The sequence below is a fragment of the Haematobia irritans genome, chromosome 5, assembly GCF_050003625.1.
Source record: "Haematobia irritans isolate KBUSLIRL chromosome 5, ASM5000362v1, whole genome shotgun sequence".
NCBI lineage: Eukaryota > Metazoa > Arthropoda > Insecta > Diptera > Muscidae > Haematobia > Haematobia irritans.
Genome location: NC_134401.1, coordinates 145,175,517 through 145,194,532, shown reverse-complemented (window position 1 = coordinate 145,194,532; position 19,016 = coordinate 145,175,517). Strand labels below are relative to the sequence as shown.

General features: G+C 29.8%; 1 protein-coding gene across 2 annotated transcripts in view; it reads right to left on the bottom strand.

Annotated features, from left to right (window-relative positions):
- Positions 1 to 18,118, bottom strand: part of Camta (Calmodulin-binding transcription activator) — a 283,055-nt gene extending 264,937 nt beyond the window's left edge. For both annotated transcript variants that reach the window (XM_075309042.1, XM_075309043.1), the window contains exon 1: positions 17,518 to 18,118. The gene's annotated coding sequence lies outside the window, so the exon portion shown is untranslated. The remainder of the gene's footprint in view (positions 1 to 17,517) is intronic.
- Between the last annotated feature and the right edge of the window lie 898 nt (positions 18,119 to 19,016).

Genomic DNA, 19,016 nt, shown 5'->3' with positions numbered 1-19,016 from the left:
CCATATGTTTGCAACAAACATGTTATGGTTGCATCAAACATGTTATGGTTGCAGCAAACATGTTATGGTTGCAGCAAACATGTTATGTTAGCAGCAAACAAGTTATGGTTGCAGCAAACATGTTATGGTTGCTGCATAGTAGGGTAGGAGAGAGTAGGAGAATTTTTGCAATTTATAGATAACAAAAAGAAATATACGGAAGTTTGTTTAAATAATTCAATTTATTTTCATCAACATTTTTATTAAAACAAATTTGTTAATTGTGGTCATATTAATTATGTATACATTATTTTAGTTCGTAAATGTATTAAGTTGAAATAAATTGATACACGAAAAAGGAGTTGAGAAACAATAACTTTTGAAGTTCATAATATTTTCTTATAAAATTAATTCTACATATTATAATTATTATACTCAAGCTTTCTAGACAAGGAAGACGAAGAGATTTTGATTAGTATAGTCGGTAAGGTAATTGGGACCTATCTAATGGTGGTAGTTTCGTTTTGGAACCCCGAACGGTTTTCGCACAGTGGTCCCGTTGATGTAAATTCAGTCGGAAAATATTTTTCAATTTTCCGCTTTCTGAAATACTTTTCTAATGAAATTATTTCGAATTTGAATAGTGCGCACTAAGACCTATACAATGGTGGTAGTTTCGTTTTGGAACCCTGAACGGTTTTCGCACAGTGGCTTCGTTGATGTAAATTAACTCTGAAAATATTTTTCAATTTTCCGCTTTCTGAAATACTTTTCTTATGAAATTATTTCGAATTTGAATAGTACGCACTAATACCTATCCAATGGTGGTAGTTTTTGGAACCCCGAACGGTTTTGCCACAGTTGTCCCTTTTTTTGTTAAACAAAATTTTAATTTTGCCGGTTTCTAAATTATTTTTGTGAGAAATTTGTTCGAATTAAGGATACTTAGGTCCGTCTTTAACGAATTCTATCATATTCCATTTAAAAATTCTTAGCGTTTCCAAAAAAAATGATAAATTTGTAAAATTAAATTCGAATTTAAAAAAATAAATTCGAATTTAAAATTGCTTTGAAGGTGCTGGTTTTGTCTCGGCTAAGGCCTCTGCCGCAATTTTAAATTCGAATTTATCTTCACACAAATGAATTTCGTTCGTTTGAGGTTGTTTATTCGTGAAATGTGGTTTAGGTTTTGTTAATTCGGTTCATTGCTCTAGCTTGGTCTCATTTTTTGAATAGTTGATTTGGCTGGTTCGAATCGATTCATCGGTTCACCTGGTTCGGATTCGTTAGATCAGCAGTATTGATTCAAGCAGCAGTTCGGGCGAAGCAGATGCAGGTGAGGATAAATGCGGAAACAATTAGTGCGGAAGCAAGATAAAAAGCGAAGCGATTAGTGCGGAAGCAAGATAAAAACCGAAGCGATTATTGCGGAAGTAAGCTAACTGCTGAAACAATTGGTTCGGAAGCAAGCTAGTTGTCGAAGCTTCTAGTACGGAGAAAAACTAAAAGCCGAAGCACTTAATGCGAAAACAAGCTAGTACCGCAACAAATAGTGCAAAAGTAGTATAGTTGCCGAAGGTACCACTGGTAAATCGATTAATGGAGAAGCAAGCTAATTGCCGAAACAATTAGTGCGGTTACCGAAGCTCTTAGTGCAGAACAAAAACATTGTATCAGAGGAATGCGTTTTCTATGCTAAGCAAAACTCGCATTTGTATTTTTTAGCGACCAGACAAGGACAATTTAAGCCTTTGGTTTCCTAGGATATCCGATCGTTTATTGCTATTGAATCAAAAGCATATCTCCTTATTACCCGCAATATCAACGGCTTGTTGCTTGTCGCGGTCCTTGTAGGCACGGTCTTCTCTGTCCGTTTATTCCTAGACAATATTTTCATATTTCACTGCTGGCATACCAAGGGTCAATGGGTACAAACCCAGTTCCTTTGTCAGATTGAATGGTGCCAATCTGACAACGATAAAATTACACCATGCGTTGTCAAAACAACAACCAGCGTTCATGATCTGAAAACGTAATGGTTACGAATTAAAAAAAAAAAAAAACAAAACAGCTACCGTGACTCGAACCTGGATTGTCAGCACCGACGTAGTTGCTACAAGAACATCTAAGGAGTATTTTAAGACTTTTCATGGCCAAAGAAAAACGAAAGCCGTTCATGAAATCGTGAACGCCCGTGGACGAAACCTTGAACATTCCGTTTTGATTTTTCGTGAACGTTTCCGCGCATTTTGTTACCATTTGTTCACGATTTGGGAAGGTAATTTGTTTTCTATTAGTGTATGTGGTTCCACTGCAATGTATACCGCCGTGCGGACAAAAGCCGTTCATGAAATCGTGAACGCCCGTGGACAAAACGTTAAACATTCCGTTTTGATTTTTCTTGAACATTTCCGTTTCATATTGTTACCGTTCGTTCACGATTTTGGAATGTAATTTTTTTCTATTAGTGTATGTGGTTCCACTGCAATGTGTACCACCGTTCGGACTCGAATATAAAAAGGATGTCCCTTGCCATTGAGCCAAACATGGAATCGGGCAGCACTCAGTGATAAGAGAGAAGTTCACCAATGTGGTATCACAATGGACTGAATAGTCTAAGGGAGCCTGAAATAGCGGATATGACTAGACATTCATACCACAGTGAAAACTTTTGTATAAATGATAGAACAAAAGGTCTGCAAACCCAATAATGAATGATCCCTTGACTACACTGCAGCAACAAATTGCAAGGGTTTTTTCTCCAGTGAAAACCTCTGAAGCAAATGACAAACCTGCCAATTGGTTCAAGCAGGTCGAAAGCCAGTTTATCCCAACCATTATCAGTAACAATCTACACATGGATTAATAGTAGATGCTAATTTTCTACCACATGTAAGTGACATGTGGGATCACCGTGGTGCAATTTTTAGCATGCCCGCCTTGCATACACATGGTCGTGAGTTCGATTACTGCTTCGACCGAACACCAAAAAGTTTTTCAGCGGTGGATTATACCACCTCAGTAATGCTGGTGACATTTCTGAGGGTTTCAAAGCTTCTCTATGTGGTTTCACTGCAATGTGGAACACCGTTCGGACTCGACTATAAAAAGGAGGTCCCTTGTCATTGAGCTTAATATGGAATCGGGCAGCACTCAGTGATAAGAGAGAAGTTCACCACTGAGTGAGTCTCATACACCGGGCTGCCGTCTAACCTAACCTAAGGGACATAATAAAAAATCTGCCAGAATCCAATAGGTATAAAACTTTAAAGAGGAACATACAAGAATCATTTATGGATTCGGAGCAAGAGCGATTGAAACGGTTGCTCCGAGAAATTGAATTTGGCGACAAAGAGAATCCATCAAACATACTTCATGAAATGTCATCTTTAGCAGGCACTTCACAATCCTAAGTTTTGGAAATTAAATTTTTTTCAAATCACGCTTTGGTTTCGGCCTAATACTTTTGCCAATGATCCCAATCATTTGTTGTTGAAAACAAAAAAATACTTAACTGGATATTCATATTTCACCAAAGACATTCTTTCAAAGTTATTTAACGAATTTCCCAATCAAATTAAATTTGTACGACAAGTTGTCATCGTTATCGTCCTCCTCCATCGTACGATTCAACTGCCTGCAACTTGTCAACAATATGTTAAGTTGTTGCTTCAACCGACATTTGTACACAGCCCATTTAAGTTGGGAGTTTTTTTTCCTTTCTTAATAGTATTCCAGGATGTCAGCGCTGACGACGACTACAACGACGGCAACATTGTTGAGCCGAATCAATTGATATTGTCCGGAAAAGCCAATGTCTCTTCAGACACACGCACGCATAGTCATGATGGTATGCAAACTATTTTATTGTCATACAGTTAACATTTTAAAGAGACAAAATAAGTCAAAGTTGGTTGTTCAATTGTTTGGTTTAATGGTTGGATTGCTTTCTTTATAGCACTGATAATACGGAGTGGTGGATGAAATTTTCTTACAAAGAAATGCGTAGGATTTCTCGTGCATACACTGAAGGAAATATTGACTTGAAGATTAAAGGGTGATACGGTCAAAATTTGGCCAATATAAACTTGACGTATTTCTTTCAATTTTGGATTTAAAAACCCTGAACACCTCTCATTTTGAAGGTGTGTGTGTGTAGAATGTTGCTCCTATTTTGATTTTGGAATTCACTCTTCAGTTGTCAAAATGCCGTCCAAGCAAGAAGAGCAGCGTATCAAAATTTTGCTCGCGCATCGCGAAAATTCGAGCTACTCGCACGCAAAGCTGGCAAAATCGCTAAAAGTTGCCAAATCAACCGTTACAAATGTAATTAAAGTGTGGGTTTTCAAGGCAAACTGGCTTTCTGCAGCGAAGAAGGTGGACAAGGTGGCTGTACAAAATCTGATGGCAGGTGTCAAGCGTGAGGCCCGGCAATTCGGATTTGGAAAAGCGAAAGCCTAACTGAATATTTTTCCTGAATTTTATACTAATTGAACTTGAAAAAGAAATTTAATTTGATTTTTTAAATAAACGATTTCACCGATTTACACGCGTTTTCCCTTGACCAAATTTTGACCGTATCACCCTTTAACTCGTAATACACCCGAGTTTTTCCGTCGATATGTGACAATGGATGAAACATGGCTCTATCACTACACTCCTGAGTCCAATCGATAGTCGGCTGAGTGGACAGCGACCGGTGAACCGTCTCCGAAGCGTGGAAAGTCTCAAAAGTCCGCTGGCAAAGTAATGGCCTCTGTTTTTTGGGATGCGCATGGAATAATTTTTATCGATTATCTTGAGAAAGGAAAAATCATCAACAGTGACTATTATATGGCGTTATTGGAGCGTTTGAAGGTCGAAATCGCGGCAAAACGGCCCCATATGAAGAAGAAAAGTGTTGTTCCACCAAGACAACGCACCGTGCCACAAGTCATTGAGAACGATGGCCAAAAATTCATGAAATGGGCTTCGAATTGCTTCCCCACCCACCGTATTCTCCAGATCTGGCCCGCAGCGACTTTTTCTTGTTCTCAGACCTCAAAAGGATGGTCGCAGGGGAAAAATTTGGCTGCAATGAAGAGGTGATCGGCGAAACTGAGGTCTATTGTGAGGCAAAACCGAAGGAGTACTACCAAAATGGTATCAAAAAAATTGGAAGGTCGTTGTAATCGTTGTATCGCTCTTGAAGGGAACTATGTTGAATAATAAAAACGAATTTTGACAAAAAAAAATGTGTGTTTTCTTTGTAAGACCGGGGACTTATCAGCCAACCTGTTACATTGTCCCATTGGTGAAGAGTGATCCCTCTTCGACGGTTAGTTTCCCTGTTTTCTTGGAAGACAAATAACAAACAAATGGTTGTGTGCCACTCAAAATTGGCTGTCCTGGGTTGTTCTAGTAATACGATTGCGACATGTCCAGTATTTTCCAAAAAAACAGGCGATCATTTACTTAGAAGTGCTTCATGAGCGAGTAACTTTTGTTGCATTTCGCTCATCTTGAAACACCTTGAATACTGCCGTTGGAGCATTTCTTTTGACCAATCGTCACGAGCCTTTTTAGAGTGATTGACATACTTTGTCCATCGGGAACAATTTTTTTTTGATGCTGATCGCACTAATGCCTAAGGGTGTCTCAGCCTCACATGATGATCTTGCAATATCGGTGGACGTACGGCATCAATGGTTTCCAGACCAACAACAGATTTTGGAGGACCTACACGAAATTGATTGAACTGCGACGTCGATTGAATTCATCATACCATCGATAAATACTGATCCTTGACGGAACTTCATCGCCAGATTATTTTTTCTATACGAGTCTCTAAGGTCATTTTTAGTGGTTTCAGTACCGGAACTAGCTGTTTTCTGTTTTCAAAATTTTTTACGTATACACTGTATGTGTGAGTCAGGACCCTAGCACCATTCTCTACATGTGCTTCAGTATACTCGCAACAAACCATCTGGTCCATTTATGGTGGAATACTAGGTGACATTTGCCCATTGACTGATGACCGTAGGAGGAGGGGACCTATCTGGTCTGACGGAAGACTCGCTTTTACACAGAGTCTTGCCTTTATGCAAAGGGTTAATCTAAAGATCTAGTTCAACCCTTTTTTGGAGTGTATGAATATTCACACATTTCAGATTGCATTTCTTTGGATTTGTTTTTTGGCGTCATTGTTGGTCAATAGTGTAGGGGGTTTTTAAACTCTGACCTCAACATATCACCCCAAACCAACTGAATGAATGTGCCATGAACAACAATACTAGCCTACCCGTTATCGAAACCAAGAACATGATAAACCATCTAAAGGGTAAACCAACCGGAAATTTATTACTTCATATTGTCAATGGTACATAGGAGAGAGATAGAAGAGGAGGAGAAAAACTGGCGGCGTATACCCCACTTAACGTGTCCGAGGTGGAAAGGGTAACATCATATATCCCACTTAACCAACTAGAATACGTGTCCGACTTTTTTCTGTGCTTAGAAAATACCGTTACTGTCCATAGAACAATTTTTCGCGTCCTCATATAGCAAACCGGACCCCATTGCTTTATTGGCGTCCTTGCTGTTGCGTGGAGTTGTTCATTTATGGAGTTTTCCGAGGGATCCTTTACAATGACAATGACATCTATTGTAAACACATTTTCTAACAAAATATACTTCGTGTTGTGTTTTTACTTTGTGTAACTGAGCGAGTCAGCGTGTTTGTGTGTGTTCTGAAAAAGGATAACAGTGATGACAAATAGCTAACATATCAATGAGATGTTTTTTTTAAACATCTAAAGAAGATGAACAGTGGGTCAAAGCAAAAAAAATATTTAACTAACAATTAAGTTTAATTATTATTCATAAGAGACACCATTCTCAAAGGGGTAGAGGCAAACTAACACCGTTTTTTAGGAGTCGTGGAGTAATGATCACACTCAAGACAGCCGAAAAAGTTCGAAAATGATTAAGAGGAGGCATTCTATGGTTACTCGTGTTGACCGCAAGAAGAACATGCCAAACCGTTCGAAGTTACACGCCAAAGCCAACACTTTCTTTCTATAGAAAATTTTGTCAACATTTTTGTTTGTATAGAAAATTTTGTCAACATTTTATTTCTACTGAAAAATTTGTCAAAATTTTATTTCTATAGAAAATTTTAGCAAAATTTTATTTATATAGAAAATCTCGTCAAAATTTTATTTCTGTAGAAAATTTTGTCAAAATTTTATTTCTATGGAAAATTTTGTCAAAATTTCATCAAAATTTTTGTTTCTATAGAAAATTTTTTCAAAATTGTATTTCTATAAACAAAAATTGTCAAAATTTTATTTGTATAGAAAATTTTATCAAAATTTTAATTCTATAGAAAATTTTTTCAACATTTTATTTCTATAGAAAATTTTGTCAAAAATTTTATTTCTAGAGAAAATTTTAGCAAAATTTTATTTCTATAGAAAATTTTGTCAAAATTATATTTCTATAGAAAATTTTGTTAAAATTTTACTTCTATAGAAAATTTTCTCAAAATTTTATTTGTATAGAAAATTTTCTCAAAATTTTATTTCTATCGAAAATTTTGTCAAAATTTTATTTCTATATGAAATTTTGTTAAAATCAAATCTCTATGAAAAATTTTGTCAAAACTTTGTTTCTATAGAACATTTTTTAAAATTTTATTTCTATAGAAAATTTTGTCAAAATTATATTTCGAAATGTAATTTTGACAACATTTTCTATAAAAATAAAATTCTGACAAAATTTTCTATATATCTATAGAAAATTTTCTAAAAATTTTATTTCTATAGAAAATTTTCTAAAAATTTTATTTCTACAAAATTTTCTCCAAATTTTAATTCTATAGAAATTTTTCTCAAAATTTTAATTCTATACAAAATTTTCTCAAAATTTTATTTTTATAGAAAATTTTCTCAAAATTTTATTTCTATAGAAAATTTTGTCAAAATTTTATATCTATAGAAATTGTTTTCAAAATTTTATTTCTATAGAAAATTTTGTAAAAATTTTATTTTCTATAGAAAATTTTGTCAAAATTTTATTTTTATAGAAAATTTTGTAAAAATTTTATTTCTAGGGAAAATTTTCTCAAAATTTTATTTCTATAGAAAATTTTCTCAAAATTTTATTTCTATAGAATTTTTTTCAAAATTTTAGTTCTATAGAAAATTTTGTCAAAAATTTATTTCTATAGAAAATTTTGTCAAAATTTTATTTTCTATAGAAAACGTTGTCAAAATTTTATTTCTATAGAAAATTTTGTTAAAATTTTATTTCTATAGAGAATTTTGTCAAAATTTTATTTCTATAGAAAATTTTGTCAAAATTTTATTTCTATAGAAAATTTTGTCAAAATTTTATTTCTATAGAAAATTTTGTCAAAATTTTATTTCTATCGAAAATTTTGTCAAAATTTTATTTCTATAGAAAATTTTGTCAAAATTTTATTTCTATAGAAAATTTTGTCAAAATTTTATTTCTATAGAAAAATTTATCAATATTTTATTTCTATAGAAAATTTTGCCAAAATCTTATTTCTATAGAAAATTTTGTAAAAATTTTATTTCTATAGAAAATTTTGTCAAAATTTTATTTCTATAGAAAATTTTGTCAAAATTTTATTTCTATAGAAAATTTTGTCAACATTTTATTTCTATACAATATTTTGTCAAAATTTTATTTCTATAGAAATTTTTTTCAAAATTTTATTTCTATAGAAATTTTTTTCAAAATTTTAGTTCTATAGAAAATTTTGTCAAAATTTTATATCTATAGAATTTTTTTTCAAAATTTTATTTTTATAGAAAATTTTGTAAAAATTTTATTTTCTATAGAAAATTTTCTCAAAATTTTATTTCTATAGAAAATTTTGTCAACATTTTATTTCTATACAATATTTTGTCAAAATTTTATTTCTATAGAAAATTTTCTCAAAATTTTAGTTCTATAGAAAATTTTCTCAAAATTTTATTTCTATAGAAAATTTTGTCAAAATTTTATTTCTATAGAAAATTTTGTCAAAATTTTATTTCTATAGAAAATTTTCTCAAAATTTTAGTTCTATAGAAAATTTTCTCAAAATTTTATTTCTATAGAAAATTTTGTCAAAATTTTATTTCTATAGAAAATTTTCTCAAAATTTTAGTTCTATAGAAAATTTTCTCAAAATTTTATTTCTATAGAAAATTTTGTAAAAAATTTATTTTCTATAGAAAATGTTGTCAAAATTTTATTTCTATAGAAAATTTACTCAAAATTTTGTTTCTATTGAAAATTTTCTCAAAATTTTATTTCTGTAGAAAATTTGTTCAAAATTTTTGTTTCTATAGAACATTTTGTCAACATTTTATTTCTATAGAAAATTTTGTCAAAATTTTATTTCTATAGAAAATTTTCTCAAAATTTTAGTTCTATAGAAAATTTTCTCCAAATTTTATTTCTATAGAAAATTTTCTCAAAATTTTATTTCTATAGAAAATTTTGTCAAAAATTTATTTTTATAGAAAATTTTGTCAAAATTCTATTTCCATAGAAAGTTTTCTCAAAAATTTATTTCTATAGAAAATTTGTTCGAAATTTTTGTTTATATAGAACATTTCGTCAACATTTAATTTCTATAGAAAATTTTGTCAAAATTTTGTTTCTATAGAAAATTTTATTTCCATAAAAAATTTTGACAAAATTTTATTTCTATAGAAATTTTTGTCAAAATTTTATTTCTATAGAATAATTTTGTCAAAAATTTTGTTTCTATAGGAAATTTTCTCAAAATTTTTGTTTCTAAATAAATTTTTTTCAACATTTTATTTCTATTGTAAATTTTTCAAAATTTTATATCTACAGAAAAATTATCCAAAATGTTATTTCTATAGAAAATTTTGTTAAAATTTTATTTCTATAGAAAATTTTATTTCCATAAGAAATGTTGACAAATTTTATTTCTATAGAAATTTTTGTCACAATTTTATTTCTATAGAAAATTTTGTCAAAATTTTTGTTTCTATAGAAAATTGCGTCAAAATTTTTATTTATCTAGAAAATTTTCTCAAAATTTTATTTCTATAGAAAATTTTCTCAAAATTTTATTTGTATAGAAAATGTTGTGAAAATTTTATTCCTATAGAAAATTTTGTGAACATTTTATTTCTATAGAAAATTTTCTCCAAATTTTATTTCTATAGAAAATTTTTATTGTAGTGGAATTCCATCAAAAAATACGAAAATCATGTCGATTCACGGATTGAGACATTTTTTCGTCGAGGTACCCAGAGCCAGAAATATGGTTGATTGATCACTGTGTTAATTTTTTTCGGAATAAATTCTCAAACTTTTGAAAAAGTCCTGCATTATTATTTTGCGCTTCCAATATTTTTTGGTTTTCAAGGAAGTTCCCGCAACAATTCAGTCTGAATACACTGTACCCTGATCTTCTTCCCTTTGTTTAAGCGAAAGGAAAATAGTTTGTTTTTTTCTGCCTCCCTTCTATAAAAATAGACAAAATGACAGCACGCGACAAAATGCACTTCAGAGTTGAGTTATGCCTAACAAGATAATGTACGACGAGGACATGACACACCTAAGCACACAAACTTTCGCACAAACGCATAGCTACTCAGCTCAACCGGCCCATGATTACATGAACTTAAAAACACATTGGGTAATAGTGGTTGTTGTAACGTTGTTGACATCCGACAACCAAAGTGGAAGAAAAACGTGTTTCCCCTCTTTCTTCTATCCCCCGCAAATGTGTTTGGCTTTCGTCCATACGAGAGCCGGTTGATTATACAAAATCCACCCAAAGACATTCATAAATATCCTTTTGCGGTGAGGGGGAGAGAGAGCTACTAGGGTCATTCTAAGGCCATCCATATATGCGTTTAAGTCAACACCAACAAAATGTTTACCAGAGGGTCCTTCTACTAAAGCTTTGTCGTTGTCCTTAGGTTTCAAGCTACAAAACGTTTGAGAAACTATAAAACGATCTAAAAAAAGTCAAAAGTTAAAAGTAACGACAACATCGACAGTGACCACAGTCAAAACAAATGGCAGTCATCCTGCGAAGTGAACCATTCCTAATACCCCCGGCCATTGTAACAGACAATTGGATGGGTCAACGATGAGACGACCAGCTAAAGGCCCAGTGAACAATGGTGGTAATATTCTCCTTCAGCGGCAGCGACGAAAATAAATGGACAACTGGTGGCCAAAAGCAAAAGGAATCACCATTGTTTACAAAAACAAGTTGTAAATAAATAGCCGCCCTATCTTTATATCAAAAGTAAGAGGACATATTTATTGCGCTTTGCATACTTCTTAGGCGGCGGGAATCATCACTGACCGAACAACAAACAACAACCACAACTGAATAGAATAGAACGCAATAAAAAGTGTGTGTGAATTATGAGCCACTAGAAATAGTGTTGACATTATAAAGGTCTACATAGAGGAATTTACGCAAAGGGAAGGGTATGAGATTTCCCCTCAAAGCCCTGCATGTTTTAAAGTATAGACATTGGCCTATGTCATGAAAACGATTACTAACATTTAAGACTGCAAATGTTTAGGACTCATTGGAATGTTAACAACCCAAAAGAGGACGTGTGATGATTGAATTGAAAATATAGATGGACACTAGTTGCTTAAGTGTGAACTAGTTGAAGACCACCAAGAAGAATAGCTAAATAAAAAGGAATGGCAACAAAACTTGAACACTTTTTTATGGAAATATTCTATAGGAATAAAATTTTGACAACATTTTCTATAGCAATAAAATTTTGACAAAATTTTGCATAGAAATAAAGTTTTGATAAAATTTTCTATAGAAATAAAATTTTGACAAAATATTCGATAGGAATAAACTTTTGACAAATTTCACTAAAGAAATAAAATTTTGACAAATTTTCTATATAAATAAAATTTTGATAAAATTTTCTATGGAAATAAAATTTTAATAAAACTTTCTAAAATACAACTTTGATAAAATTTTCTATCACACTAAAATTTTGACAAAATTTTTTATCGCAATAAAATTTTGACCAAGTTTTCCATAGAAATAAAATTTTGACAAAAATTTCTATAGAAATAAAATTTTATCAAAATTTTCTATAGAAATAGAATTTTGACAAAATTTTCTATAGGAATAACATTTTGCCAAAATTTTCTATAGAAATAAAATTTTGATAAAAATTTCAATAGGAATCAAATATTGACTAAATTATCTATAGAAATTAAATTTTGACAAAATTTTCTATAGAAATAAAATGTTGACAAAATTTTCTATAGAAACAAAAATTTTGATAAAATTTTCTATAGAAAGAAAAATATTGACAAAATTTTCTATGGAAATAAAATTTTGACAAAAATTTCTATAGAAATAAAATTTTGACAAAATTTTCTATAGAAATAAAATTTTGACAAAATTTTCTATAGAAATAAAATTTTGACACAATTTTCTATAGAAATAAAATTTTGACAAAATTAAATATAGAAATAAAATTTTGACAAAATTTTCTAAAGACATAAAATTTTGACAAATTTTCTATAGAAATAGAATTTTAACAAAATTTCATATAGAAATAAAATTTTGACTAAAGATTCTATAGAAATAAAGTTTTGAGAAAATGTTCTATGGAAACAAAAAATTGACAAAATTTTCTATAGAAATAAAATGTTAAAAAAAAAATTCTATTGAAATAAAATTTTGACAAAATTTTCGATAGAAATAAAATGTTGACTAAAGATTCTACAGAAATAAAATTTTGAGAAAATGTTCTATGGAAATAAAATTTTGACAAAATTTGCTATAGAAATAAAATTTTGACCAATTTGCCATAGAAATAAAATTTAGAGAAAATTTTCTATAGAAATAAAATTTTGACAAAATTTTCTATAGAAATAAAATTTTGAGAAAATTTTCTATAGAAATAAAATTTTGACAAAATTTTCTATAGAAATAAAATTTTGATAAAAATTTCAATAGGAATCAAATGTTGACAAAATTGTCTATAGAAATTAAATTTTGACAAAATTTTCTATAGAAATAAAATCTTGACAACATTTTCTATAGGAATAAAATTTTGACAAAATTTTCTATAGGAATAAAATTTTGACAAAATTTTCTACAGAAATAAAATTTTGACAAATTTTCTATAGAAATAAAATTTTGATAAAATTTTCTATGGAAAAAAAATTTCTATAGACTTTAAATTTTGACAAAATTTTCTATAGAAACAAAAAATTTGACAAAATTTTCTATAGAAATAAAATTGCGACAAAATTTTCTATAGAAATAAAATTTTGACAAAATTTTCTATAGAAATAAAATTTTGAGAACTTTTTCTATAGAAATAGAATTTTGACAACATGTTCTATAGAAATAAAATTTTGACAAAATTTTCTATAGAAATAAAATTTTGACAAAATTTTCTATAGAAATAAAATTTTGACAAAATTTTCTATAGAAATAAAATTTTGACAAAATTTTCTATAGAAATAAAATTTTGACAAAATTTTCTATAGAAATAAAATTTTGACAAAATTTTCTATAGAAATAAAATTTTGACAAAATTTTCTATAGAAATAAAATTTTGACAAAACTTTCTATAGAAACAAAAAATTTGACAAAATTTTCTATATAAATAAAATTTTGACAAAATTTTCTAAAGAAATAAAATTTTGACAAATAATATTTTTTAAATATTTTCTACATTAATAAAATTTTTTAAAAATGTTCCATAGAAATAAAATTTTGACAAATAAAATTTTTTAAATATTTTCTATATTAATCAAATTTTTTAAAAATGTTCCATAGAAATAAAATTTTGACAAAATTTTCTATAAAAGTAAAAATTTTCTAAAGAAATAAAATTTTGACAAATTTTCTATAGAAATAAAATTTTGACAAAATTTTCTATAGAAATAAAACTTTGATAACATTTTCTATCATAATAAAAATTTGACAAAATTTTCTATCGCAATAAAATTTTGTCAAAATTTTCTATAGAAATAAAATTTTGTCAAAATTTTCTATAGAAATAAAATTTTGACAAAATTTTCTAAAGAAATAAAATGTTGACAAATTTTCTATAGAAATAAAATTTTGATAAAATTTTCTATAGAAATAAAACTTTGATAACATTTTCTATCACAATAAAATTTTGACAACATTTTCTATCGCAATAAAATTTTGACAAAATTTTCTATAGAAATAAAATTTTGACATTTTCTACAGAAATTAAATTTGGACAAATTTTCTATAGAAATAAAATTTTGATAAAATTTTCTATGGAATAAAATTTTGACAAAAGTTACTACAGAAATAAAATTTTGATAAAATTTCTATAGATTTTCTATAGAAATTGAATTTTGATAAAATTTTGATAGAAATAAGATTTTGGCCAAATTTTCTATGGAAATAAAATTTTGAGAAATTATCTATGGAATAAAATTTTAACAACATTTTCTATGGAAATAAAATTTTGACAAAAAATTCTATGGAAATAAAATTTTGACAAAAAATTCTATGGAAATAAAATTTTGATAAAATTTTCTAGGGAAATAAAATTTTAACAAAATTTTCTATAGAAATAAAATTTTGACAAAATTATGTATAGAAATAGAATTTTGACAAAATTATCTATAGAAATAAAATTTTGACAAAATTTTCTATAGAAATAAAATTTTGACAAAATTTTCTATAGAAATATAATTTTGACAAAATTTTCTATAGAAATAGAATTCTAACAAAGTTTCATATAGAAATAAAATTTTGACTAAAGATTCTATAGACATGAAATTTTGAGAAAATTTTCTATTGAAATAAAATGTTGACAAAACTTTCTATAGAAATCAAATTTTGAGAAAATTGTCTATAGAAAAAAAAAATTGACAAAAATTACTATAGAAATAAAATTTAGAGAAAATTTTCTATAGAAAAAAATTTTGACAAAAAATTACTGTAGAAATAAGGCTTATAAAAAGAAAAAATGTAGGATTCTACGGCTCATAATCTATTCTATGTGAAATACAGTTCTCTAAAGCTCAGCAAAGCGAGCGACAATGCAAAAAAAAATGTCATTGAATGTGCGGGTCTCTATTTGGTCGCCGTTTTCTCTAATTAGGTGCTATGTGAGATGGCATTCAGATTACTCATGGTGATAAAATACGCGCTTGATATATAAGATTTTTTCGTTTCTTTTGCCGTTATTCTAAACAAAGGACTATATCAAATAGATTCAAACACATAAGCACCAAAAGATTTCTTTTTTGAAGTCGGCTATCTGTGTTTGTTCATTCAAAGGACAACAAAAAAAACCAGTACTTGTGCTTGTATGTTTGCATACAACATAGACGTCTGTACAATACGAACGATTCACCATACTAAAAATGTTAAAGAACAAAAAGAAACAAAGTGGTAGTTCTAACTAATCTAATGATATGCATGTGTAGAAAAAAAAATCAGATACTCGTGATGGACACTGTAACTAGGGGATATATATATGTATACATGGCCTAGCAAAGGACTTGTAGGCCTTTATTTGTACTAGAAAAATTTGAATTAAAATTTTATTCAATCTTAATGTGAAATGTTGAAGAAGTGAGTTTGACACTTTTTATAGTATAAAAATTTCGCTACCAGAGTGTCAACGATATATTGCAAACCTATTGTGACAAACATTTTAGAAAACTAATTTTATATTGAAACTGGTTTTACTTCCATTGTCATAAGGCTCTATTAGTGTAATGTTAGCTAATAAACCATTAAACCGTTCTAGGGACAATTCGTCATCTTTTTCACATATTCATAAGTCAGTTAGGAACATAATTCACCAAAAATGTGTTGGAGAGAATATATCCACAATGTACTTCTGGAATTGAGATGAACCATGTGGCCACTACGACATTTGAAATAAAGACCTTAGGGTACATCCCATGTCCAATGCTATCTAGACCATTTTCGCATGAATCACGTAGATCAACCCTGAATAGATGAATACTATCAAATATGGAACGTCTTACCACTTTGTTTTTCCCAGACTTTAAAAAGTCTCTTTAGTTCGACTGTATAGATTCGAGGCCTACTTATAGAAGAATTTAAATAGGATCCTTAAAATAGAAGATAAACTAGCTAGAAATATTCCCAGTTTCACCCAAACACCAAAAAAGTTTTTAGTGGTGGATTAAAACCTCTCAGTAATGCTTGTGGAATATCTGAAAGTCTTAAAAATGTATTAAGTGGTTTCACCACAAAGTGATTGTCAACGTGCTAAACATACAATCGGGCGGCACTTATTGATAAGATGGAAGTTCACAAAATAGTATCATAGGATGACATCGTCCTTGCGGATTTGTTCCTGCGCGGTCTTCATCTATACAGGATTTATATCAAATATGAAGAACTATGGCGAACCGTAGGAATTGCAAAAAATTGTTGGCGATCATATATCAAGAATTGAGACCATTAATTGGCATTACAACTGGACATATCAAATTTGTAAAACATATGGTAAGAATAGGCCTTAAAGATGGCATTTGCAGATGGTGTCTGGACCCGGAAGTTATGGAAGACGAATACCACTTCCTATGTCTGTAATCAGCATTATCCTTTTGGAAGAAACAAGATACTGGGCCCCTTTTTCTTTCTGGCTTCCATCGAACTGCGGGAGTGATGCTTAAGAAAAAATTCCCTTTTATCAGGGCACTGGTTTGAAGCAACTTTAAAGAAGACGGATAAATGAAAGTTATTGAGCAACTTTAAAGATAGCCACCTCACGAAGACGATGGAAAGAGGATGAAGACTTTTATTGGTCTAAGTGGGCATTAATTCAAAAATTCGATTCAATACGTCCTAACCTAACCAACATGGCCCGCCACATGATACCAAATTCCATATTGCTCAGCTTACAATTAGCATTTAATCGGAGGACATAACAACGTTCTGTAGTTGGATTATCTTTAACGGATATTGAACAAATGATTCCAAGTGTGTCAGATAGTAGTAATTCATCCTGACAACAATATCACAATGGACTGAATAGTCTAAGTGAGCCTGAATCTTAATCGGGCTGCCACTCTAACCTAGCCTGACAAAATCGACATTTCAACATGTCGACTTATTGTATATTTTGACTGACTTTTTTAAATTTTGATACCTTTTATTCTCCTTTTAACTAAATGTCGACTTTTGAATTTGAACAGTACAAAGAGACGACTTCAGATTTCCAGATTTCCACTATTGCATCCCTATCTATGTGAAATATTTAAATGAAAAATAATTAAAATTGCAAATAATTGTGTTTCTTAAAACTATGCAACATTATTATCCAATAAAAAATTTCAAATTCAATTTTTGATCTAACATTCAACATTCCCCTGCTAATCCCATAACTGCGTTTACGGTTGAAAAATGTAAAGAAGGCAACGCCGTTCGACTAGTGGCTCTCACTAACATCGGCTCTGTAGTTATGTCAAAAGCAAACGATAATAACAAATGAAATAATTAGTTGCTACTTATCTATTATTTACCTGGATATATTTGCTTCTGTTGCACTTGACCACTACTAAGGGATGGATGGGGATTGTTGTTGTTGATGTTTTAATTGAGTTTTTTCTTTCTGCTCTTGTTGTTGTTGTTGTACATATCTGTCACTTATTAACCAATAGGGGAAATTTGTTCATCGCAAAGAAATTTCGCTATCAATAAATTCTTATTTCATTTCACCTTTATTATTTGCTTTTGTATTTTTCTAATAAATATTTTCACTATTTCAGGTCAACAATAATGAAGAAAAAAATGTAAACAAAAATAACAATTTTTTTCTGCTCCACTCTGCAGCAGCGACGATTGGCAGCGCACTCTATATGAACACACACACACTCGCACGAACGCACCAAGAAAACCCCAAAAAAATATGAGAACAAGATTCTTGATTCTTTTCGTATGCGAAAATTCCTGGTGAAAAACACGTGAATCGTTTTAAAACCGCACTTCTCTTCAATTCGTACACACGCGGAACAATGTAGAGTATTGTTTTTAATAGAATTTGTTGAAAAATCTGATTAAATTCAATGGGAAATTTAATTAAAACTTTTATTTACGACAGCACTAGAAATTTAGCCAATGAGAGAGTAGGCATTGAAGACAACTTCTGTGGCTAGCGTATCGTAACGTCTAGAAGTGTAACGGTAACAGCTGTTTTCCTATTGATTAAAATAGGGATGCATAAAGTACTGTATCCAAAGACTTTGTAATTGTAACAAGATGTCCAAATTGCCTCTTATTCTTGAATAGATAAAAGTGCACGACTTTAGGTTCACACACGTTCGTTATCTATTTTGCTTGTTGGAAGGTTTCTTTGCAACATTTTCTTCAATTCCTCTTTAAAATTGTATTCGTAACAATCATGTGTCTAAATAGCTGTGTTCGGGGGACCAATAATGTATAATAATTTGTGACTTTAGATAATAATTTGTGACTTTCGTTTAGATAAAAACACAAACAAAAAGAGATAAAAAAACAACAATTGACAAATAAAGAAGTTAAAAAAGGGAAACATTTTGAATGGGCCGCTACTACGGGCGTGTTTCCAAAATTAAAACTGTAAAGTAAAAATTCCTATTTTCTCAGAAAAACTGTAGAAAACTTAACGTAGAAAGAACACCAGGGAGCATAATAGACATCTCTTAATGATTTAATGACTTAAGGTGGGTATTAAGTTCCAGTTTAGCCGTTAAAATTGCTATTTTTATCATCATATAATTATAAATAAACCATATTAGGCATTATGTCTTGTATGGCAATGTAATTTGTAAAGATACGGTACCAATAAAGACACAACAAAATAAAAATAAACACAATTTACTTGAAGTAATTTCTTTTGGCATAAATGTTGAATGAAAAGAGTGCAGAAACAGGCCTATTAATCCAATTGAAAATTCTTCATTTTTTTTTTTCTTTTTTAAATTCATAACATCATACCCATTTTTTTCCAACTCTTTCATACATGTATGGACCTAAACTCATG